The sequence below is a fragment of the Hyla sarda genome, chromosome 2 (genome assembly GCF_029499605.1).
Source record: "Hyla sarda isolate aHylSar1 chromosome 2, aHylSar1.hap1, whole genome shotgun sequence".
In the NCBI taxonomy this organism is placed as follows: domain Eukaryota; kingdom Metazoa; phylum Chordata; class Amphibia; order Anura; family Hylidae; genus Hyla; species Hyla sarda.
In genome coordinates, this window is record NC_079190.1 from 497,490,656 (window position 1) to 497,517,207 (window position 26,552).

Consider the following 26,552-nt stretch of genomic DNA (forward strand, 5'->3'; position numbering starts at 1 on the left):
CCCTCTTGCCCCAGTCTCCTGCCCCCTCTCTCCCCCTTTCTCCCCTCTTGCCCCAGTCTCCTGCCCCTCTCTCCCCTCTTGCCCCAGTCTCCTGCCCCCTTCTCTCCCCAGTCTCCTGCCCCCCTCTCTCCCCTCTTTACCCCCAGTCTCCTGCCCCCCTCTCTCCCCTCTTACCCCAGTCTCCTGCCCCCCTCTCTCCCCAGTCTCCTGCCCCCCTCTCTCCCCTTCTTGCCCCAGTCTCCTGCCCCCCTCTTGCCCCAGTCTCCTGCCCCCCTCTCGCCCCTCTTGCCCCAGTCTCCTGCCCCCCTCTCTCCCCTCTTGCCCCAGTCTCCTGCCCCCCTCTCTCCCCTCTGCCCCAGTCTCCTGCCCCCCTCTCTCCCCTCTTGCCCCAGTCTCCTGCCCCCCTCTCTCCCCTCTTGCCCCAGTCTCCTGCCCCCCTCTCTCCCCTCTTGCCCCAGTCTCCTGCCCCCCTCTCCCCCCTCTTGCCCCAGTCTCCTGCCCCCCTCTCCCCCCTCTTGCCCCAGTCTCCTGCCCCCCTCTCCCCCCTCTTGCCCCAGTCTCCTGCCCCCCTCTTGCCCCAGTCTCCTGCCCCCCTCTCCCCCCTCTTGCCCAGTCTCCTGCCCCCCTCTCCCCCCTCTTGCCCCAGTCTCCTGCCCCCTCTTGCCCCAGCCTCCTGCCCCCCTCTCCCCCCTCTTGCCCCAGCCTCCTGCCCCCCTCTCCCCCCTCTTGCCCCAGCCTCCTGCCCCCCTCTCTCCCCTCTTGCCCCAGCCTCCTGCCCCCCTCTCTCCCCTCTTGCCCCAGTCTCCTGCCCCCCTCTCTCCCCTCTTGCCCCAGTCTCCTGCCCCCTCTCTCCCCTCTTGCCCCAGTCTCCTGCCCCCCTCTCTCCCCTCTTGCCCCAGTCTCCTGCCCCCTCTCTCCCCTCTTGCCCCAGTCTCCTGCCCCCCTCTCTCCCCTCTTGCCCAGTCTCCTGCCCCCCTCTCTCCCTCTTGCCCAGTCTCCTGCCCCCCTCTCTCCCCTCTTGCCCCAGTCTCCTGCCCCCCTCTCTCCCTCTTGCCCCAGTCTCCTGCCCCCCTCTCTCCCTCTTGCCCCAGTCTCCTGCCCCCCTCTCTCCCCTCTTGCCCCAGTCTCCTGCCCCCTCTCTCCCCTCTTGCCCCAGTCTCCTGCCCCCCTCTCTCCCCTCTTGCCCCAGTCTCCTGCCCCCCTCTCTCCCTCTTGCCCCAGTCTCCTGCCCCCCTCTCTCCCCTCTTGCCCCAGTCTCCTGCCCCCCTCTCTCCCCTCTTGCCCCAGTCTCCTGCCCCCCTCTCTCCCCCCTCTTGCCCCAGTCTCCTGCCCCCCTCTCTCCCCTCTTGCCCCAGTCTCCTGCCCCCTCTCTCCCCTCTTGCCCAGTCTCCTGCCCCCCTCTTGCCCCAGTCTCCTGCCCCCCTCTTGCCCCAGTCTCCTGCCCCCCTCTTGCCCCAGTCTCCTGCCCCCCCTCTCGCCCCTCTTGCCCCCTCTCTCCCCTCTTGCCCAGTCTCCTGCCCCCTCTCTCCCCTCTTGCCCCAGTCTCCTGCCCCCTCTCTCCCCTCTTGCCCCAGTCTCCTGCCCCCTCTCTCCCCTCTTGCCCCAGTCTCCTGCCCCTCTCTCCCCTCTTGCCCAGTCTCCTGCCCCCCTCTCTCCCCTCTTGCCCCAGTCTCCTGCCCCCCTCTCTCCCCTCTTGCCCCAGTCTCCTGCCCCCCTCTCTCCCCTCTTGCCCCAGTCTCCTGCCCCCCTCTCTCCCCTCTTGCCCCAGTCTCCTGCCCCCCTCTCTCCCCAGTCTCCTGCCCCCCTCTCTCCCCTCTTGCCCAGTCTCCTGCCCCCCTCTTGCCCCAGTCTCCTGCCCCCCTCTTGCCCCAGTCTCCTGCCCCCCTCTCTCCCTCTTGCCCCAGTCTCCTGCCCCCCTCTCTCCCCAGTCTCCTGCCCCCCCTCTCTCCCCTCTTGCCCCAGTCTCCTGCCCCCCTCTTGCCCCCCTCTCTCCCCTCTTGCCCCAGACTCCTGCCCCCCTCTCTCCCCTCTTGCCCCAGTCTCCTGCCCCAGTCTCCTGCCCGGGTCCCGGCCTCCTGCCCGCACATGCATCCACCTCCACACGCCGGGCCTGTGCCCGTTCCCCCGGCGTCCACCCTCCGGAGCAGGGCCCCGTCTCCGCTCACAGTCCCAGGCCTTATCCCCGCGCCCTCCGCCCGGGCCTAGCTCCAGCTGCCCTCCTCCCCGCAGCGTGTCCCCGTTACCCGGATCCAGGGCCTGCTAGCGTGGAGCCAGGAGCGACACTCACCGGTAGCAGTAGCAGCAGTACGGACGAGGCGAAGCTCCCGCCGCGGGGGGGAGGGGGACTGGCCGGAGGAGGAGGGGGATCTACCGTGACGCGAACACCGGGGCTCCCGCGGTCCTCGCTCCCCTCACAGCCGGCAGTGCGGGCCGCTCGGCGGCAGCTTTAATCTCCAGCAGCCGCACACAAGCTCCATTGTCTTTTTTTTTCTCTCTCCCCCTCCTTCAGCACCTTCTCCTACCTCCTCCCCCTTTCCGGCTCCAGCAAGTGGTGCCTTCCTCCTCCCCTCGCCGTGCAGCCAACCAAGCCACACCCCCTCCGATCTCAACGGACACGCCCCCGACATTCCCAGCATTTACCGCCGCTTCGTATGACACTCCGGACACGCCCACCTCGGCGCGAGCGGACACGCCCCCTCAATTCCACACTAAAGGCTTTCGTGAGCGATCAGACACGCCCCTCTCTGATAAACCCCGCCCAGCCCGCCTGCCCGTTCTCCCTTTCTCTCTCTCACCAGAGGAACGTTCCACTCCTCACTGCCTCCCTCCTCCTCCCCCTGTGAAGTGGTACCGCCCCCGTCCTTATCCCAGTTCCCTCCTCCCCCCTCCCCCTCCCCTGCCCGCACTGCCCGGCCAGATCCTGACAACTGCACTGATTGCTGCTGCCGCCGCCGCCTGCACGGAGCGGAGCCATTGTTATGTGCCTGCCTGAGATACTACACGTCTGTCATGAAAATACACACCTCAGCTGCTGCAGAACATCATAATACACACCTCAGCTGCTGAAGAACATCCCAATACACACCTCAGCTGCTGCAGAACATCCCAATACACACCTCAGCTGCTGCAGAACATCCCAATACACACCTCAGCTGCTGCAGAACATCCCAATACACACCTCAGCTGCTGCAGAACATCCCAATACACACCTCAGCTGCTGCAGAACATCATAATACACACCTCAGCTTCTGCAGAACATCATAATAGAGACCTCAGCTGCTGCAGAACATCCCAATACACACCTCAGCTGCTGCAGAACATCGTAATACACACCTCAGCTGCTGCAGAACATCATAATACACACCTCAGCTGCTGCAGATCATTATAATACACACCTCAGCTGCTGCAGAACATCATAATACACACCTCAGCTGCTGCAGAACGTCATAATACACACCTCAGCTGCTGAAGAACATCCCAATACACACCTCAGCTGCTGCAGAACATCCCAATACACACCTCAGCTGCTGCAGAACATCCCAATACACACCTCAGCTGCTGCAGAACATCCCAATACACACCTCAGCTGCTGCAGAACATCCCAATACACACCTCAGCTGCTGCAGAACATCCCAATACACACCTCAGCTGCTGCAGAACATCCCAATACACACCTCAGCTGCTGCAGAACATCCCAATACACACCTCAGCTGCTGCAGAACGTCATAATACACACCTCAGCTGCTGAAGAACATCCCAATACACACCTCAGCTGCTGCAGAACATCGTAATACACACCTCAGCTGCTGCAGAACATCATAATACACACCTCAGCTGCTGCAGAACATCCCAATACAGACCTCAGCTGCTACAGAACATCCCAATACACACCTCAGCTGCTGCAGAACATCATAATACACACCTCAGCTGCTGCAGAATATCCCAATACACACCTCAGCTGCTGCAGAACATCCCAATACACACCTCAGCTGCTGCAGAACATCCCAATACACACCTCAGCTGCTGCAGAACATCATAATACACACCTCAGCTTCTGCAGAACATAATAATAGAGACCTCAGCTGCTGCAGAACATCCCAATACACACCTCAGCTGCTGCAGAACGTCATAATACACACCTCAGCTGCTGCAGAACATCCCAATACACACCTCAGCTGCTGCAGAACATCCCAATACACACCTCAGCTGCTGCAGAACATCCCAATACACACCTCAGCTGCTGCAGAACATCCCAATACACACCTCAGCTGCTGCAGAACATCATAATACACACCTCAGCTTCTGCAGAACATCATAATAGAGACCTCAGCTGCTGCAGAACATCCCAATACACACCTCAGCTGCTGCAGAACATCGTAATACACACCTCAGCTGCTGCAGAACATCATAATACACACCTCAGCTGCTGCAGAACGTCATAATACACACCTCAGCTGCTGCAGAACATCCCAATACACACCTCAGCTGCTGCAGATCATCATAATACACACCTCAGCTTCTGCAGAACATCATAATAGAGACCTCAGCTGCTGCAGAACATCCCAATACACACCTCAGCTGCTGCAGAACATCCCAATACACACCTCAGGTGCTGCAGAACATCCCAATACACACCTCAGCTGCTGCAGAACATCCCAATACACACCTCAGCTGCTGCAGAACATCATAATACACACCTCAGCTGCTGCAGAACATCATAATACACATCTCAGCTGCTGCAGAACATCATAATACACACCTCAACTCCTGCAGATCATCTTAATACACACCTCAGCTGCTGCAGAACATCATAATACACACCTCAGCTGCTGCAGAACATCATAATACACACCTCAGCTGCTGCAGAACATCATAATACACACCTCAGCTGCTGCAGAACATCATAATACAGACCTCAGCTGCTGCAGAACATCGTAATACAGACCTCAGCTGCTGCAGAACATCGTAATACACACCTCAGCTGCTGCAGAACATCATAATACACACCTCAGCTGCTGCAGATCATCTTAATACACACCTCAGCTGCTGCAGAACATCGTAATACACACCTCAGCTGCTGCAGATCATCGTAATACACACCTCAGCTGCTGCAGATCATCGTAATACACACCTCAACTCCTGCAGATCATCTTAATACACACCTCAGCTGCTGCAGAACATCGTAATACATACCTCAGCTGCTGCAGAACATCATAATACAGACCTCAGCTGCTGCAGAACATCATAATACAGACCTCAGCTGCTGCAGAACATCATAATACACACCTCAGCTGCTGCAGAACATCCCAATACAGACCTCAACTGCTGCAGAACATCATAATACAGACCTCCACTGCTGCAGAACATCATAATACACACCTCAGCTGCTGCAGAACATCCCAATACAGACCTCAGCTGCTGCAGAACATCCCAATACACTCCTCAACTGCTGCAGAACATCATAATACACACATCAGCTGCTACAGAACATCCCAATACAGACCTCAGCTGCTGCAGAACATCCCAATACACACCTCAGCTGCTGCAGAACATCCCAATACAGACCTCTGCTGCAGAACATCATAATACACACATCAGCTGCTGCAGAACATCCCAATGCAGACCTCAGCTGCTGTAGAACATCCCAATACAGACCTCAGCTGCTGCAGAACATCCCAATACACATCTCAACTGCTGCAGAACATCATAATACAGCGCAGCTGCAGCAGAACATCATAATACACGCCACAGCTGCTGCAGAACATCATAATACACACCTCAACTGCTGCAGAACATCATAATACAGACCTCAGCTGCTGCAGAACATCCCAATACACACCTCAGCTTCTGCAGAACATCCCAATACAGACCTCAGCTGCTGCAGAACATCCCAATAGAGACCTCAGCTGCTGCAGAACATCCTAATATGCCAAAGCGGCTGCAGAACATCATAACACACCTCAGCTGCTGCAGAACATTATACACAACTCAGCCACTGCAGAACCTCATGATACTTCATCTGCTGCAAAACATCTAACTACACATCACAGCTGCAGAACATCATAATACACACCTCAGCTGCTGCAGAACATCATAATACACACCTCAGCTGCCACAGATCATCTAAACACATATCACAGCTGCTGCAGAAGATCATTATACTCACCACAGCTGCTGCAGAAAATCATAATAGATACATCAGCTGCTGCAGAACATCATAATACACACCTCAGCTGCTGCAGAACATAATACATAACTGAGCTGCTGCAGAACATCATACACAACTCAGCTACTGCAGAACCTCATGATACTTCAGCTGCTGCAGAACATCTAACTACACATCACAGCTGCTGCAGAACATCATAATACACACCTCAGCTGCTGCAGATCATCATAATACACACCTCAGCTGCTCCAGAATCTCATAAAACACACCTCAGCTGCTGCAGAACATCCTAGCACACCCCAAAACTGCTGCAGAAAACCATAATACATATCTCAGCTGCTGCAGAACATCATTATTACACAAACCACAGATGCTGCAAATCATAATAAACAGTTGGCGTCTATCAATGAACACGAGTCACAAAGAGATTCTGCAGCAGCTGAGGTGCTTATTATGAGGTTGTACAGTTCTTGTACGCCCTCCCTCACAGCACATCATTTTCCATAGGCAGCTAAAGGGGTCCCCCCATTCTGATCTATGGGCTCTGGGTGGTCCTTTGAAACAGCATGTCTCCATTCACTGACAGAAAGCAGAGTACATGAACCTTAAACATTACTTTAGTAGTATTTGCTTTTGCTTTCCTTTTCAAGACCTCCTCTTGCTGTCAGTGAAAGAGAACATATTTTCCTAGATTTGGAAACCCCAAAAAGCCTTTACAGAACTAATACTTTTCACAGCACAGGGTTTGCTACAATTGCATCCGGCCTAGAAAATCCTCTGCGAGTGAAAGGGGCTGGGTCAGTGGTCTCTAAAACTGCGGACCTCCAGATGTTGCAAAACTGGTACTTCCAGTTTGATACAATGTGTCAGCGCAGGTAAATGTATCCAGGATGTTCATCTCTCAAGGGACAGTCTAGACTGGATACAATTGTAGCGAACCCTCAGCTGTGAATCATATTAGAACTGTAGTAGTTTTCAGCTCCTAGTTGTCTAGACTAGTGTTTTCCCCCCAAAAAATGTTTCCTGCTGTTGTAAAACTACAACTCCCAGCATGCCCGGACAGCCAACGGCTGTCCGGGCATGCTGGGAGTTGTAGTTTTTCAACAGCTGGAGACACGCTGTTTGAAAAACACTAGTCTAGACAATCCAGTCCGGACAATGCTCTGCAAGCTAAACAGTCTGAACTCCTGGCTTGACATAGATTCAGCAGTTTTGCTGACTGGCCCCATTTAAAGGGGTACTCCGGTGGAAAACTTTTTTTTTTTATTTTCAATTTATTTTTTAATCAACTGGTGCCAGTTAAACAGATTTATAAATTACTTCTATTAAAAAATCTTAATCCTTCCAGTACTTACTAGCTGTTGAATACTACAGAGGAACTTCTTTTCTGTTGGGAACACAGAGCTCTCTGCTGATATCATGACCACAGTGCTCTTCTCTGCTGACATCTCTGTCCATTTTAGGAACTGTCCAGAGTAGGAGAAAATCCCCATAGCAAACATATGCTGCTCTGGACAGTTCCTAAAATGGACGGAGGTGTCAGCAGAGAGCACTGTGATCATGATGAGAGCTCTGTGTTCCAAAAAGAAAATAATTTACTATGTAGTATTTAGCAGCTAATAAGTACTGGAAGGATCAAGATTTTTTTTTTTTAATTTTTTTTTTTTAATAGAAGTGATTTACAAATCTGTTTTTCAAATTTAAAAAAAAAAATAGTTTTCCACCGGAGTACCCCTTTAAGTCCACACAAATAAAATCTGCACTGTCTGAACAGCGACATATGGGGTGGTTTGTGGACGAAACCTGCAAAGTTGTGACCCAGTTCTGGTTTTACTGCACCGTGCCCCTCTGTATCCCTAATGTTGAACTCACAGAGTATTGTCCATACTGATACACTGTAACAAGCTTCCAGCTGTGAGAGGTGTCAGGGTGGCCATACACTTTAAAGGAGGGGTGGGGGTGGGTCTCTGCCAGACAGCTCTCGAGGCAGCGTCCCGCAACTGTCTACCCCCTGCTACAGAGTTGTCTGGAGGCTAAGGGGTTAAAGGTGTACTCCGCTGGAAAACATTTTTCTTTCAATCAAATGGTGCCAGAAAGTTGAACAGATTTTGAAATCTCTTCTATTTAAAAATCTTAATCCTTCCAGTACCTATCAGCTGCTGTATGCTCCACAGGAAGTTATTTTCTTTTTGAATTTACTTTCTGTCTGACCACAGTGCTCTCTGCTGACACCTCTGTCCAGGTCTGGAACTTTCCATAGTAGAAGCAAATCCCCCTCCTGCTCTGGAGAGTTCCTGACATGGACAGAGGGGTCAGCAGAGAGCACTGTGGTCAGACAGAAAGGAAATCCAGAAAGAAAATAACTTCCTGTGGAGCAAATAGCAGCTGATAAGTACTGGAAGGATTAAGATTTTTAAATACAGTAGAAGTAATTTACAAATCTGTTTAACTTTCTGGCAACAGTTGATTTAAAAAAAAAGAAAAAATGTTTTCCAGCGGAGTACCCCTTTAATCTTGGTCAGTCTAAGTATTGTAAGTCATATATACATCAATCTGCTACTGCGTTATCTTTGCATACACTGAGGTCTCATAGAAGTGTAAGGGTTAAAGAGGTGCTCCCCTGGGGACCCCCGCGATCTCCGGCGCGGCATCCCTGTCATCCGGTGCACGAATCGAACCCTGCTCCGTGTCGGATGACTGGCGACCACAGCCGTCACGCCCCCTCCATTCACGTCTATAAGAGGAGGCGTGATGGCTATGTACTAGCCGTCACGCCCCCTCCGATAGACATGAATTGAGGGGGCGTGGCATGACGTTGCAAGCACAGAAGCCCCAACACGGACCCCCCGCGATCAGACATCTTTGGATAGGGGATAAAATGTTTAGGGCGGGAGTACACCTTTAACGTTTACAGCGTTAAAGTATATATGTAAAAGGATGAGTAGAAACTTGGTCACGTGACCCTCCCCAGAAGGTTTCTATGTAGAGAAGTCTAGAAGGGCTAAGGAAGGAGTCTCCTAAGTCCAACCCTCATTTATCATAAGGCTGGACCTATAAAAAAAAAACAGTTTAGTCTGACTCAGGCCATAGAAGTGTGCACATCTAGTCAGTGTATTAGCTACTAGACCCTATAGAAGAAATTTAGCGCCCCCCCCCCCCCCAGTGGAGTACTCCTTTAAAGCAAGATAATTTGCAAGAACCAAATCCAGTTCCAGTTGCTAGGATCTTATATCCTGAAACAGATCTGGGTCTGATTCACGATGATCCATTCGGAGGTTCAGGAGGTTTTCATCCAATATCGTCTTCAATGCACACCGTGAGTGCCTCCATCTTTAATTATCCTGTATTTTGCTCTATTAAGAAAGAAATGAACCAGCCAGAAGTGGAGAGCCAGCTGTGCAAAGACCCTTCTGTTTACACTAATCACTTTGTAGGCTTCCATCTGAAAGTATCCTTGTTTTTTTGCTCTATAAGGGTACTGTCACGATGCCGGCTGGCAGGTAGTGGATCCTCTGTGCCAGAGAGGGATTGGCGTGGACCGTGCTAGAGGATCGGTTCTAAGTCACTACTGGTTTTCACCAGAGCCCGCCGCAAAGCGGGATGGTCTTGCTGCGGCGGTAGTGACCAGGTCGTATCCCCTAGCAACGGCTCAACCTCTCTGGCTGCTGAAGATAGGCGCGGTACAAGGGAGTAGACAGAAGCAAGGTCGGACGTAGCAGAAGGTCGGGGCAGGCAGCAAGGATCGTAGTCAGGGGCAACGGCAGAAGGTCTGGAATCACAGGCAAGGAACACACAAGGAACGCTTTCACTGGCACTAGGGCAACAAGATCCGGCGAGGGAGTGAAGGGGAAGTGAGGTGATATAGGGAAGTGCACAGGTGTAAACACTAATTGGAACCACTGCACCAATCAGCGGTGCAGTGGCCCTTTAAATCGCAAAGACCCGGCGCGCGCGCGCCCTAGGGAGCGGGGCCGCGCGCGCCGGGACAGAACTGACGGGGAGCGAGTAAGGTACGGGAGCCGGGGTGCGCATCGCGAGCGGGCGCTACCCGCATCGCGAATCGCATCCCGGCCGGAGGTAGTAACGCAGCGCCCCGGGTCCGTGGAACCGACCGGGGCGCTGCAGTGAGGGAAGTGTAGCGAGCGCTCCGGGGAGGAGCGGGGACCCGGAGCGCTCGGCGTAACAGTACCCCCCCCCTTGGGTCTCCCCCTCTTCTTGGGGCCTGAGAACCTGAGGATCAGACTTTTGTCCAGGATATTGTCCTCAGGTTCCCAGGACCTCTCTTCTGGACCACAACCCTCCCAATCCACTAAAAAAAAAGTTCTTCCCCTGACCTTTTTAGAGGCCAAAATCTCTTTGACAGAGAAGATGTCCGAGGAGCCGGAAACAGGAGTGGGAGGAACAGATTTAGGAGAAAAACGGTTGAGGATGAGAGGTTTAAGAAGAGAGACGTGAAAGGCATTAGGGATACGAAGAGAAGGAGGAAGAAGAAGTTTGTAAGAGACAGGATTAATTTGACACAAAACTTTAAAAGGACCAAGATAGCGTGGTCCCAACTTATAGCTCGGGACACGGAAACGGACATATTTAGCGGAGAGCCATACCTTGTCTCCAGGGGAAAAAATGGGAGGAGCTCTTCTTTTCTTATCTGCGAATCTCTTCATGCGAGAAGAAGCCTGTAAGAGAGAATTTTGGGTCTCTTTCCATATGGTGGAAAGATCACGAGAAATTTCATCCACAGCGGGCAGACCAGAGGGCAAGGGGGTAGGGAGGGGGGGAAGAGGGTGACGGCCGTACACCACGAAAAACGGAGATTTGGAGGAAGATTCAGAGATTCTGAAATTATATGAGAATTCGGCCCAAGGTAGAAGATCTGCCCAGTCATCCTGGCGGGAGGAAACAAAATGTCGTAAATAGTCACCCAAGATCTGGTTAATTCTCTCTACTTGTCCATTGGATTGAGGATGGTATGCAGAAGAAAAATTTAATTTAATCTTGAGTTGTTTACAGAGAGCCCTCCAGAATTTAGACACAAATTGGACGCCTCTATCCGAGACGATCTGTGTAGGCAACCCGTGAAGACGAAAAATGTGTACAAAAAATTGTTTAGCCAACTGAGGCGCTGAAGGAAGACCAGGAAGAGGGATGAAATGTGCCATTTTGGAGAATCGATCAACGACCACCCAAATAACAGTGTTGCCATGGGATGGGGGTAAGTCAGTAATAAAATCCATACCAATCAGAGACCAAGGTTGTTCGGGGACAGGTAGAGGATGAAGAAAACCAGCGGGCTTCTGGCGAGGAGTCTTATCCCGGGCACAGATAGTGCAGGCTCGCACAAAGTCCACCACATCAGTCTCTAGAGTCGGCCACCAATAGAAGCGAGAGATGAGTTGCACAGATTTCTTGATGCCCGCATGACCTGCGAGATGGGAGGAGTGACCCCATTTGAGGATCCCAAGGCGTTGGCGTGGAGAAACAAAGGTCTTTCCTGGAGGAGTTTGCCTGATGGAGGCTGGAGAAGTGGAAATCAGGCAGTCAGGAGGAATGATGTGTTGAGGAGAGAGTTCAATTTCAGAGGCATCTGAGGAACGAGAGAGAGCATCGGCCCTAATGTTTTTATCAGCAGGCCGAAAGTGAATTTCAAAATTAAATCGGGCAAAGAACAGAGACCACCTGGCCTGACGAGGATTCAGCCGTTGGGCAGACTGGAGGTAGGAGAGGTTCTTGTGATCGGTGTAAATAATAACTGGAAATCTTGATCCCTCCAGCAGATGCCTCCATTCCTCAAGTGCTAATTTAATGGCTAGAAGCTCTCGATCCCCGATGGAGTAGTTCCTCTCCGCCGGAGAGAAGGTCCTGGAAAAAAAACCACAAGTAACAGCATGCCCGGAAGAGTTTTTTTGTAGAAGGACAGCTCCAGCTCCCACTGAGGAGGCATCAACCTCCAATAGGAAGGGTTTAGATGGGTCAGGTCTGGAGAGCACGGGAGCCGAAGAAAAGGCAGACTTGAGTCGTTTAAAGGCGTCTTCCGCTTGAGGAGGCCAAGACTTGGGATCGGCATTTTTTTTTGTTAAAGCCACAATAGGAGCCACAATGGTAGAAAAATGTGGAATAAATTGCCTGTAATAATTGGCGAACCCCAAAAAACGTTGGATGGCACGGAGTCCGGAGGGGCGTGGCCAATCTAAGACGGCAGAGAGTTTATCTGGGTCCATTTGTAGTCCCTGGCCAGAGACCAAGTATCCTAGAAAAGGAAGAGATTGGCATTCAAACAGACATTTCTCTATTTTGGCATAGAGTTGATTATCACGAAGTCTCTGAAGAACCATACGGACATGCTGGCGGTGTTCTTCAAGATTGGCAGAAAAAATCAGGATATCGTCCAGATATACAACAACACAGGAGTATAGTAGATCACGAAAAATTTCATTAACAAAGTCTTGGAAGACGGCAGGGGCGTTGCATAGACCAAAGGGCATGACCAGATACTCAAAGTGTCCATCTCTGGTGTTAAATGCCGTTTTCCATTCATCCCCCTCTCTGATGCGGATGAGATTATAAGCACCTCTTAAGTCCAGTTTGGTAAAAATATGGGCACCTTGGAGACGATCAAAGAGTTCAGAGATGAGGGGTAGGGGGTAGTGCCCGGGAGGAGGTCAATGGGACAATCATAAGGCCTGTGAGGAGGTAGAGTCTCAGCTTGTTTTTTGCAAAAAACGTCCGCAAAGTCCATATAGGCCTTAGGGAGACCGGTTACATGAGGAAGCACAGGGACACGGCAAGGTTTACTGGGAACCGGTTTTAAGCAGTCCTTGGAACAAGAGGGCCCCCAACTCTTGATCTCCCCAGTGGACCAATCCAGGATTGGGGAATGGAGTTGAAGCCAGGGAAGTCCAAGAAGGATTTCAGAAGTGCAATTGGGGAGGACCAACAGTTCAATCCTCTCGTGATGAGATCCGATGCACATTAGAAGGGGCTCCGTGCGGAAACGTATAGTACAGTCCAATCTTTCATTGTTTACACAATTGATGTAGAGGGGTCTGGCGAGACTGGTCACCGGGATGTTGAACCTGTTGACGAGAGAGGCTAAGATGAAATTTCCTGCAGATCCAGAGTCCAGGAAGGCCACAGCAGAGAAGGAGAAGGCAGAGGCAGACATCCGCACAGGCACAGTAAGACGTGGAGAAGCAGAGTAGACATCAAGGACTGTCTCACCTTTGTGCGGAGTCAGCGGACGTCTTTCCAGGCGGGGAGGACGGATAGGACAATCCTTCAGGAAGTGTTCGGTACTAGCACAGTACAGGCAGAGATTCTCCATGCGGCGTCGTGTCCTCTCTTGGGGTGTCAGGCGAGACCGGTCGACCTGCATAGCCTCCACGGCGGGAGGCACAGGAACAGATTGCAGGGGACCAGAGGAGAGAGGAGCCGGGGAGAAGAAACGCCTCGTGCGAACAGAGTCCATATCCTGGCGGAGCTCCTGACGCCGTTCGGAAAAACGCATGTCAATGCGAGTGGCAAGATGGATGAGTTCATGTAGGTTAGCAGGGATTTCTCGTGCGGCCAGAACATCTTTAATGTTGCTGGATAGGCCTTTTTTAAAGGTCGCGCAGAGTGCCTCATTATTCCAGGATAATTCTGAAGCAAGGGTACGGAACTGTACGGCATACTCGCCAACGGAAGAATTACCCTGGACCAGGTTCAACAGGGCAGTCTCAGCAGAAGAGGCTCGGGCAGGTTCCTCAAAGACACTTCGAATTTCCGAGAAGAAGGAGTGTACAGAGGCAGTGACGGGGTCATTGCGGTCCCAGAGCGGTGTGGCCCAAGCCAGGGCTTTTCCAGACAGCAGGCTGACTACGAAAGCCACCTTAGACCTTTCAGTGGGGAACTGGTCCGACATCATCTCCAAGTGTAATGAACATTGGGAAAGAAAGCCACGGCAAAACTTAGAGTCCCCATCAAATTTATCCGGCAAGGATAGTCGTATTCCAGAAGCGGCCACTCGCTGCGGAGGAGGTACAGGAGCTGGCGGAGGAGATGATTGCTGGAGCTGTGGTAGTAACTGTTGTAGCATAACAGTCAGTTGAGACAGCTGTTGGCCTTGTTGCGCAATCTGTTGTGACTGCTGGGCGACCACCGTGGTGAGGTCAGCGACAACTGGCAGAGGAACTTCAGCGGGATCCATGGCCGGATCTACTGTCACGATGCCGGCTGGCAGGTAGTGGATCCTCTGTGCCAGAGAGGGATTGGCGTGGACCGTGCTAGAGGATCGGTTCTAAGTCACTACTGGTTTTCACCAGAGCCCGCCGCAAAGCGGGATGGTCTTGCTGCGGCGGTAGTGACCAGGTCGTATCCCCTAGCAACGGCTCAACCTCTCTGGCTGCTGAAGATAGGCGCGGTACAAGGGAGTAGACAGAAGCAAGGTCGGACGTAGCAGAAGGTCGGGGCAGGCAGCAAGGATCGTAGTCAGGGGCAACGGCAGAAGGTCTGGAATCACAGGCAAGGAACACACAAGGAACGCTTTCACTGGCACTAGGGCAACAAGATCCGGCGAGGGAGTGAAGGGGAAGTGAGGTGATATAGGGAAGTGCACAGGTGTAAACACTAATTGGAACCACTGCACCAATCAGCGGTGCAGTGGCCCTTTAAATCGCAAAGACCCGGCGCGCGCGCGCCCTAGGGAGCGGGGCCGCGCGCGCCGGGACAGAACTGACGGGGAGCGAGTAAGGTACGGGAGCCGGGGTGCGCATCGCGAGCGGGCGCTACCCGCATCGCGAATCGCATCCCGGCCGGAGGTAGTAACGCAGCGCCCCGGGTCCGTGGAACCGACCGGGGCGCTGCAGTGAGGGAAGTGTAGCGAGCGCTCCGGGGAGGAGCGGGGACCCGGAGCGCTCGGCGTAACAGGTACATTCCCACACGGCGTATTTGCTGCTGCGTATTTTATTTTCTCTGTTAAAGTCAATGGGTAGGAAAATACGCAGCACCAAATACGCAGCAAATACGCAGCAAAATACGCCATGTGGGAATGCACCCTAAAGGAAGAAATCCACCAGCAAAAGAAGTGGAGAACCAGCTGTGCAAAGACCCTTCTGCTTACACTAATCACTTTGTAGGCTTCCATCCTTGTTTTTTTTTGCTCTATAAAGGAAGAAATACACCAGCAAGAGAAAGGGAGAACCAGCTGGGCAAGTACCCTTCTGCTTACACTAAATAAATGTATTCAGCGTACGGCCCTTGATACATTATCGTGCAACAATCTGAAGCACTGTCACTTTGAAATCCTGTGCTAAAGTGAAATTTAGTGTGTGAATTTTGCAGTGTCTCTTAATAAAGTTAAAGGGGTACTCCGCCTCTAGACATCTTATCCCTCTAGCCAAAGGATCTCTGGGCCGGCGCTGCAGCATTCTAAACATGGGACCATGTGGCTGACATTGTGACATCATGTTACAAAGGCAGAAGCCCCAAGCTTCCATGTTCAGAGTGCTGTTGTGCCGGCCCAGAGATGGCGGGGGGGGGGGGGGGGTCCCAGTGGGCGGACCCCCCCGCAATCAGACATCTTATCCCCTATCCTTTGGATAGGGCTTAAAGGGGTACTCCGGTGGAATTTTATATATTTTTTTTAATCAACTGGTGCCAGAAAGTTAATCAGATTCGTAAATGACTTCTATAAAAAAAAAAAAAAAAAATCTTTAACCTTTCAGTACTTATTAGCAGCTGTATGCTACAGACGAAATTCTTTTCTTTTTGAATTTCTATTTTTGTCTTGTCCACAGTGCTCTCTGCTGACACCTCTGTCAGTGTCAGGAACTGTCCAGAGCAGGAGAAAATCCCCATTGCAAACCTATGATGCTCTGGACAGTTCCTGACACGGACAGGGGTGTCAGCAGAGAGCACTGTGGACAAGACAAAAATAGAAATTCAAAAAGAAAAGAATTTCCTCTGTAGCATACAGCTGCTAATAAGTACTGGAAGGGTAAAGATTTTTTTTTTTTAATAGAAGTCATTTACAAATCTGTTTCACTTTCTGGCACCAGTTGATTTAAAAATAAAAAACATTTCCACCGGAGTACCCCTTTAAGATGTCTAGGGGCGGAGTAATCCTTTAAGCACTGAATGTTAAAGGGGGTTATCCAGGAAAAAACTATTTATATATATATATATATATATATATATATATATATATATAATATATATATATCAATTTGCTCCAAAAAGTTGTAAATTACTTCTATTAAAACATCTTAATCCTTTCAGTACTTATGAGCTGCTGAAGTTGCATAGTTTTTTTCTTTCGAAGTGCTCTCTGATGACATGCGTCTCGGGAGCTGTCCAGAGTAGAAGCAAATCCCCATAGCACACCTATGAGACCCTGAGACAAGCAGAGATGTCAGCAGAGAGCACTGTTTCCAGACAGATAAGAACAACTCAACTTCAGCAGCTGATAATTCTTGGAAGGATTAAGATTTTTTTTTAATAGAAGTCATTTACAAATCTGTTTAACTTTCTGGAGCCAGTTGATCTAAAAAAAAAAAAAAAAAAAAAAAAAAAAAAAAAGTTTTTTCCTGGATAACCCCTTTAACAAGGATGTTGGTATTAGAGTAGTGTTTTCCAACCAGGTTGCCCCCAGCTGTTGCAAAACTACAACTCCCAGCATGCCCGGACAGCCGTTGGCTGTCCGGGCATGCTGGGAGTTGTAGTTTTGCAACAGCTGGGGGCAACCTGGTTGGGAAACACTGTATTAGAGAGTTCTCGAGCTTTCCGTTCTTCAGTGATAAACTTTATTTAAATAAAGCTGGAAAACCTGGAAATTGCTAAATCATGACTCCAGGGGAGGAGCCGGCCGTCAGCTCCGCTCATGGAGGAATCAATGTGGAGAGAGTCATAGGATCGATCGATTTGCCCGTCAATAACTCTGCGACTGTTAAAATAATTGATATTATTGAAGCCTGTTATGGCAAATTATAAGTTACTGACACGGGTTAACCTCTTTATAGCTGGCCTGAGCTACTCAGGCAATTCCCCTGCCCGTTTATGCCTCTTAATATAAATATATATACATATATATACAATAGTACCTGTTATATGTGTCTTTTGCTGGTGGATTTCTTCCTTTATAGAGCAAAAAACAAGGATACTTTAAGACGTAAGCCTACAAAGTGATTAGTGTAAGCAGAAGGGTATTTGCACAGCTGGTTCTCCACTTCTGGCTCATTCATTTCTTTCTTTAAAGGGGTAGTCCAGTGGGGAAAAAACGTATCCCCTATCCTAAGGATAGGGGATAAGTTTGAGATCGCAGAGGGTCCGACCGATGGGGCCCCTTGCGATCTCTCTGTACAGGGCCCCGGCTCTCCGGCCAGATAGCGGGTGTCGACCCCCGCACGAAGCGGCGGCTGACACGCCCCCTCAATGCATCACTATGGGAGAGCCGGAGATTGCCGAAAGCAGTGCTACGGCTCTGCCATAGAGTTGTATTGAGGGGGCGTGTCGGCCGCCGCTTCGTGCGGGGGTCGACACGCCCCCTTCGCACGGGCTGTCGGGGCCCCGTACAGGAGATCGCGGGGGGCCCCAGTGGTCGTACCCCCCGCGATCTGCAACTTATCCCCTATCCTTAGGATAGGGGATAAGTTATTCACCACTTGTTCACTACTGGACTACTCCTTTAAGGGGTACTCCGGTGGAAAACTTTTTTCATTTTTAATCAACTGGTGCCAGAAAGTTAAACAGATTTGTAAATTACTTCTATTAAAAAAATATTAATCCTTCCAGTACGTATTAGCTGCTGAATACTACAGAGGAAATTCTTTTCTTTTTGGAACACAGAGCTCTCTGCTGACATCACGACCACAGTGCTCTCTGCTGACATCTCTGTCCATTTTAGGAACTGTCCAGAGCAGCATAGGTTTTCTATGGGGATTTTTCCTACTCTAGACAGTTCTTAAAATGGACAGAGGTGTCAGCAGAGAGCACTGTGCTTGTGATGTCAACAGAGAGCTCTGTGTTCCAAAAAGAAAATAATTTCCTCAGCTAATAAGTACTGGAAGGATTAAGATTTTTTTTTTATAGAAGTAATTTACAAATCTGTTTAAATTTCTGGCACCAGTTGATTTAAAAAAAAAAAAAAAGTTTTCCACCGGAGTACCCCTTTAATAGAGCAAAATCCAGTATACTGGAAGATGGAGGCACTCACAGTGTTCATCGAAGACGATATTGGGTGCAAACCTCCTGAACCTCCAAATGGATCATCGTGGATCAGACCCAAATCTGTTTCGGGATGTAAGATCCTAGCAACTGGAACTGGATTTGGTTCTTGCAAGTTATCTTGCTTTAAAGGGGTACTCCACTGGAAAACCAACTGGTGCCAGAAAGTTAAACAGATTTGTAAATTATTTCTATAAAAAAAATCCCAATCCTTCTAGTACTTTTCAGCTGCTGTATACTCCAGAGGAAGTTCTTTTTGAATTTTCTTTCCTGTCTGACCACAGTGCTCTCTGCTGACACCTCTGTCCATGTCAGGAACTGTCCAGAGTAGAAGCAAATCCCCATAGCAAACCTCTCCTGCTCCGGACAGTTCCTGACATGGACAGAGGTGTCAGCAGAGAGCACTGTGGTCTGACTAGAAAAGAAATTCAAATTTTTTTTTTTAAATCAACTGATGACAGAAAGTTAAACCGATTTGTAAATGACTTCTATTAAAAAATCTTAATCCTTCCAGTATTTATCTGCTGCTATATGGTCCACAGGAAGTTCTTTTCTTTTTGAACTTATTTTATGTCTGACCACAGTGCTCTCTGCTGACACCTCTGTCCAGGAACTGTCCAGAGCAGGAGCAAATTCTAATAGCAAACCTCTCCTGGACAGTTCCTTACATGGACAGAGGTGTCAGCAGAGAGCACTGTGGTCAGGCTTGAAAGAACTACTTAACCCCTTAAGGACACAGGACGTAAATGTACGTCCTGGTGAGGTGGTACTTAACGCACCAGGATGTACATTTACGTCCTATGCATAACCGCGGGCATCGGAGCGATGCCCGTGTCATGCGCGGCTGATCCCGGCTGCTAATCGCAGCCAGGGACCCGCCGACAATGGCCGACGCCCGCGATCTCGCGGGCGTCCGCCATTAACCCCTCAGGTGCCGGGATCAATACAGATCCCGGCATCTGCGGCAGTGCGCGATTTGAATGAATGATCGGATCGCCCGCAGCGCTGCTGCGGGGATCCGATCATTCATAACGCCGCACGGAGGTCCCCTCTCCTTCCTCCGTGCGGCTCCCGGCGTCTCCTGCTCTGGTCTGTGATCGAGCAGACCAGAGCAGGAGATGACCGATAGAACAGATCAGTATTAGCAATCATGGTATTGCTATGAATAGTCCCCTATGGGGACTATTCAAGTGTAAAAAAAAAATGTAAAAGTAAAAGTTAAAAAAAAGTGAAAAATCCCCTCCCCCAATAAAAAAATAAAACGTCCGTTTTTTCCTATTTTACCCCCAAAAAGCGTAAATTTTTTTTTTATAGACATATTTGGTATCGCCGTGTGCGTAAATGTCTGAACTATTAAAATAAAATGTTAATGATCCCGTACGGTGAACGGCGTGAACGGAAAAAAAAAAAGTCAAAAATTCCTAATTTTTTAATACATTTTATTTAAAAAAAATTATAAAAAATGTATTAAAAGTTTTTTATATGCAAATGTGGTATAAAAAAAAGTACAGATCATGGCGCAAAAAATTAGCCCCCATACCGCCGCTTATACGGAAAAATAAAAAAGTTAGAGGTCATCAAAATAAAGGGATTATAAACGTACTAATTTGGTTAAAAAGTTTGTGATTATTTTTAAGCGCAACAATAATATAAAAGTATATAATAATGGGTATCATTTTAATCGTATTGACCCTCAGAATAAAGAACACATGTCATTTTTACCATAAATTGTACGGCGTGAAAACGAAACCTTCCTAAATTAGCAAAATTGCGTTTTTCGTTTTAATTTCCCCACAAAAATAGTGTTTTTTGGTTGCGCCATACATTTTATGATATAATGAGTGATGTCATTACAAAGGACAACTGGTTGCGCAAAAAACAAGCCCTCATACTAGTCTGTGGATGAAAATATAAAAGAGTTATGATTTTTAGAAGGCGAGGAGGAAAAAATGAAAACGTAAAAATTTAATTGTCTGAATCCTTGAGGCCAAAATGGGCTGAGTCCTTAAGGGGTTAAAGGGGTACTCCACTGAAAAACATTTTTTTTTAATCAACTGATGACAGAAAGTTAAACAGATTTGTAAATTACTTCTATTAAAAAAATCTTAATCCTTGCAGTACTTATTTGCTCCACAGGAAGTTCTTTTCTATTTTTAACTTCCTTTTTGTCTGATCGCAGTGCTGGAGCAGCATATGTTTGCGATGGGGATTTTCTCCTACTCTGGACAGTTCCTAAAACGGACAGAGATGTCAGCAGAGAGCACTGTGGTCAGACAGAAAGGAAATTCAAACAAAGAGCATACAGACGCTTATAAGTACTGGAAGGATTAAGATTTTTTAATAGAAGTAATTTACAAATCTGTTTAACTTTCTGGCACCAGTTGATTTAAAAACTGTTTTTTTTCCCCATTGAGGTACCCCTTTAACTTCCTCTGGAGCATACAGCAGCTAAGTACTGGAAGGATTAAGATTTTTATATGGAAGTCATTTAGAAATGTGTATAACTTTCTGGCACCAGTTCAACTGAAAATTTTTTATTTTTTTTTTGCTCCGGAGTACCCCTTTAAACGCTGGAGTACCCCTTTAGGAAAACAACAGTATTGTAAAGATTAAGCATTTAGGCCCAAGAACCACAACTTGGGCAATTGCTGGAGCAAGTAGAATCCTCCATGGTTCTCTGGCAGAGCGGTGTCGGGGGGGGGGGGGGGGGGGTAGGCGGAAGTAGTTAGAGGTCCCCCTTACGAATGTCTCCCAGGTGGAGCTTCCCTTCGAGCCCTTACAAAAGCTGCAGAAGTTTCTCCTTTAATCCGCCGGCTGGATCTTGCCCCCCAGGATCATTATTTTCTTTTCATTATAGAAATTAATTTGATGTATTTCCAAAGGGGTCCTCCGCTGCATCAATGTGCGGGGGGACTCTGCATCCATAAATACTTAATAATCATGAAATATTCATGGGGAATATTATTTGGAATAGAATTTCAAATATTTACCTCCCTTCATTTCAGAAATAGTTTTTTTGTTTTTTTCGCTGACATTCGCTGAATACTATTAAATTAGTTTTTCTAGGAAAATCCTATTTTATGTCAAATATGAGAATTCTCGCCATTCCCTGGACACAGTGGAATTTAAAGGGGTACTCCGGCGCTAAGACATCTTATCCCCTATCCAAAGGATAGGGGATAAGATGCCTGATCGCGGGGGTCCTGCCGCTGGGGACCCCCGTGATCTTGCACACCGCACCCCGTTAAAATCAGCCCCCGGAGCGAGCTCGCTCCGGGACTGATTACTGGCGATCATGGGGCCGGAGCATTGTGACGTCACGGCTCCGCCCCCGTTTGATGTCACGCTCCGCCCCCTCAATGCAAGACTATGGGAGGGGGCGTGACAGCTGTCACGCCCCCTCCCATAGTCTTACATTGAGGGGGCGGAGCGTGACATCACACGGGGGCAGAGCCGTGACGACACTATGCTCCGTCCTCGTGATCGCCAGTAATCAGACCCGGAGCGAGCACGCTCCGGGGGCTGATTCTAGCGGGGTGCGGCGTGGAAGATCACGGGGGTCCCCAGCGGCGGGACCCCCACGATCAGGCATCTTATCCCTTATCCTTTAGATAGGGGATAAGATGTCTTAGCGCCGGAGTACCCCTTTAATGGTGATGGATCTATAGCCCAGGTCAGTGTTTCCCAATCAGGGTGCCTCCAGCTGTTGCAAAATTACAACTCCCAGCATGTTGGACTATAAAGTAGTATATAGTATAGGTCAGTTTTTCCCAACCAGGGGCGCCTCCAGCTGTTGCAAAACTACAACTCCCAGCATGCCCGGACAGCCAAAGTCTGGGGGGTGGCGGGCCGTGATGCCATGAGAGGGTGGGGCTATGATGACATGAGCTCCCAGCGTCATCGGAACAGTTTGTTCCAAACCCTGATCAGTGGAGTACCACTTTAATTCAAAATCGGTAAGTATACATATAGCAGTATGTCCCCTTACAAGCGCCTTTATATGCTCTATTGTGTATACAGCAGTCATACACCCCTTCTATAACCCAGAAAGAAGAGTCGGTCATAAAGAGTGTCTCTTGTGCTAGTGGACCTTGACCATCCATGTATTGAATAACCGTCGTGTAATGCCACAATTCACCAGCAGTGGCCACTGTAGGGAAAATTTGTTGCGTCTTTCGAACCGGTGGCGATCAACTGATCATGTTCCCAGCCAATTGTAACAAGACAATCCCTCTTGACAAATAGAATTTTTTACAAGTCCCATCACCTAACATTATCACTATATGGGCACCAAATGTGCATCAAGGCAGATTCTCTCATCCCGGTTCACCACTAACGGCCATGATGGGCTTTACCTCTGCCGCCTGGCCTCACCATACAATTCGCTCACCCAGATGAATGATGTACTGGCTCTGCTGACATTAAGAGGTTAATAATCTGAGTGAAGCTTCTCTCCAGATAAACCCTGACTACTATTCCTACTGTCTCTGTTACTCTTGGCAGCTTTACTCAGCTATAAATTCCTAAGAAAGGCAATAAAACACCATATATATATATATATATATATATATATATATATATCTCTTTCCCTGGTCAACTCCTGCTGCCGAGCAGCCATAAAGATACGGAGGCGGTGCACAGGGACGCTGGTGACTGTCTGCTGCCTCAGTATTTAGTGTCCCCGTACCCCGACCCCTAATAACATTGCCATGTGGCTAAGAAATATCTCTCTTAGGGTATGAAACCAAATAAAGCGTCCCAGAGCACTCCAAGGTAGTGTGATCAAACGGTGAAGTTTATTTCCTCATACAACGGTGCAACATTTCGACCAGCTCTAGAGCTGGTTGAAACGTTGCACCGTTGTATGAGAAAATAAACTTCACCGTTTCATCACACTACCTTGGAGTGCTGTCTTGGAGTGCCACGTTTCGACCAGCTCTCCTCTAACCGTTGTATGAGGAAACAAACTTCACTGTTTGATCACACTACCTTGGAGTGCTGTCTTGGAGTGCAATGTTTCGACCAGCTCTGCTCTAGGAGAGCTGGTCGAAACGTTGCACCGATGTATGAGGAAATAAACTTCGCCGTTTGATCACACTACCTTGGAGTGCTGTCTTGGAGTGCAATGTTTCGACCAGCTCTGCTCTAGGAGAGCTGGTCGAAACGTTGCACCGATGTATGAGGAAATAAACTTCGCCGTTTGATCACAATACCTTGGAGTGCTGTCTTGGAGTGCAATGTTTCGACCAGCTCTGCTCTAGGAGAGCTGGTCGAAACGTTGCACCGATGTATGAGGAAATAAACTTCGCCGTTTGATCACACTACCTTGGAGTGCTGTCTTGGAGTGCAATGTTTCGACCAGCTCTGCTCTAGGAGAGTTGTTCGAAACATTGCACCACTGTATGAGGAAATAAACTTCGCCGCTTGATCACACTACCTTGGAGTGCTGTCTTGGAATGCAACGTTTCGACCAGCTCTCTCCTAGGAGAGCTAGTCCAAACGTTGCACCGTTGTATGAGAATATAAACGTCACCGTTTGATCACACCACCTTGGAGTGCTGTGGGACGCTTTATTTGGTATCTACTGCCGCTGCCAGTGACCTAAGGCTGCGATTGGGCCTGTTTGCCCCCACTCTCCTTGGACACTACCGATGGTGCTGCTCTTTTCTACTTGGTTCTCAAAGGGTAAATTCTCACGGCGGAATGTCTGTGCGGAATTCTGACTGAATATTCCACATTGACATTCCACTGCAGGAGAGTCCCATTGGTTTCATTAGCACTGTGCACATGGTGAAATTTCCGTTTCCGGCGTCTGCGGAAAGAATAGACATGTCTATTCTTTCTACTGCTGTCTATGAGATGGTGCATTTCCAAGCAATCCTAGCGCCAGCATGTTCTGCCGGCGGCCCATTGTCTGTGGAACGTCCGTCTGGAAATTTTACGAGCGGACATTCCTCCATGAGAACATAGCCTTTCAGTCATTTCTGCGTGCAGTAACGTAGTATGGATGTGCAAGAGTTAACATTTTCACTCTTTACTGCCACCACCTGTGGGTTGCATTTGTAAAAATGAGTGGAACATTTGTCACATGACTCACTTCAGTCAGTTTCTATGTAGAAACTCCTAGAAGGCTGAGGGAGGAGTCTGCCAAGTTCACACTCTCCCTAGAGGGCCTGACACTAAACCCATGTAGTTTGACTCTGGCCAGAGAAGTGCGAGAAAGTCTCGAGCAAGTGTAAGCAAGATAACTGTCTGCACCAGAGTACCAGGTCCAGTTCCAGGTTCTAGAAATGTCTCGGCAGATCTGGGTCGGGATTATGTTGGCCACAGCGCTGGATGACTAGCCAGAAATAGGAAACAGTTGTGCAAGTACTCTTCTGCTTACACTGATCTCTTTGCGGGCTTCCAGCTAGAGTTCGTTCTGTGTGGCTGAGGAATATATCTGGAAGTATTAGGATGTGTGTTTTGGTCATTTCTGCGTACATTGACGTATTATGGATGTGCAAGGGTTAACATTTTCACTCTTTACTATCACCTCCAGTGGAGTGCATTTGTAAAACATGAGTGGAAGATTGGTCACATGACACACTTCAGTCAGTTTCTATTTTGAAACTCCTAGAAGGCTGAGGGAGGAGTCTCCCAAGTCCAACCCCCTTCTTCTCAAAGGACCGGACCCAAAATCAGTTAGTTTGGCTATGACCAGGATCTGTGTTTTGGCCATTTCTGCATACACTAAAGTATTATGGATGTGCATGGGTTAACATTTTAACTCTTTACTGCCACCACGGTGGACTGCATTTGTAAAAAAAAAAAAAAAAAAAAGAGTGGAAAACTGGTCGCTTCAGTCAGTTTCTATGTAGAAACTCCTAGAAGGCTGAGGGAGGAGTCTCCCAAGTCTAACCCCCTCTCCCTAGAGGGTCCGACCCCAAACCAGTTTAGTTTGGCTCTAGCCAGAGAAGGAAGTCTCGAGCAAGTGCGAGCAAGATAACTAAGTACCAGGTCCAGTTCCAGGTTCTAGAATCTTCTAGGCAGATCTGGGTCTGGATCATGTTGGTAACATCACTAGTCAGAAGTGAGAAACAGCTGTGCAAGGACACTTCTGCTTACCCTATTCTCTTTGTGGGCTGTGTGGCTATCACATCACAAATTACTTTAACTTATTCCCTATGAAAGGGGTGAATAGACTTTCCAAGTATTTACATTAAAGTGAACCAACCTAAGTAGGCGCCCACAGCTGAATTTAAAGGGGTATTCACACCTCAAATAACATAGTTAAAGGTAATTATTGAGGAATGGAAAAACAGAGTTAAAGGGGTACTTCGCTGGAAAACATTTTTCTTTAAATTATCTGGTGCTAGAAAGTTAAACAGATTTGCAAATTACTTCTATTTAAAAATCTTAATCCTTCCTGTACTTATCAGCTGCTGTATGCTCCACAGGAAGTTCTTTTCTTTCTTAAAGGAGATGTCCGGTGCTCACTTTTCTTATTTTATCCGTTCTGGGCTGAAAAATAAAAGAAAAAAATGTTCTCTTACCTGCTTAGGCTCCCCCGGTGCTCCGGTACAGGTGTTCGGTCCTCGGGCTGTATTCTTCTTACTTCCTGTTAGCCCGGCACATCACACGGAGCTTGAACCTATCACCGGACGCAGCGGTGTTCCGCCTCAGCCAGTGATAGGCTGAAGCGCCGTGTGACGTGCCGGGCTAACAGGAAGTAAGAAGAATACAGCCCGAGGATCGAACGCCTGTACCGGAGCACCGGGGGAGCATAGGCAGGTAAGAGAAAGCTTATTTTCTTTTTTTTTTTTGCAGCCCGGAACGGATACAATAAGAAAAGTGAGCACCAGACATGTCCTTTAATTTCTTTTCTGTCTGACCACAGTGCTCTCTGCTGATACCTCTGTCCATTTTAGGAACTGTCCAGAGCAGGAGAGGTTTTGGTGTCAGCAGAGAGCACTGTGGTCAGGCAGAATAGAAGCTGATAAGTACTGGAAGGACAAATATTTTTAAATAGAAGTAATGTACAAATATTTTTAAAGGGGTACTACGGTGAAAACCTTTTATCTTTTAAATCAACTGGTGGCAGAAAGTTAAACAGATTGGTAAATTACTTCTATTAAAAAATCTTAATCCTTCCAGTACTTATTAGCTGCTGAATGCTACAGAGGAAATTCCTTTCTTTTTGGAACAC

The 26,552-nt window shown here is 48.9% G+C and overlaps 1 protein-coding gene across 6 annotated transcripts in view; it reads right to left on the reverse strand.

Moving 5' to 3' along the window:
* Positions 1 to 26,552, reverse strand: part of BCL9 (BCL9 transcription coactivator) — a 288,690-nt gene that overhangs the window by 58,467 nt on the left and 203,671 nt on the right. For 2 of the 6 annotated variants that reach the window (XM_056559754.1, XM_056559748.1), the window contains exon 1: positions 2,288 to 2,513. The exons of 2 other annotated variants lie outside the window; for them this stretch is intronic. The gene's annotated coding sequence lies outside the window, so the exon portion shown is untranslated. 2 more of the 6 variants (XM_056559752.1, XM_056559753.1) reach the window with 2 other exon arrangements.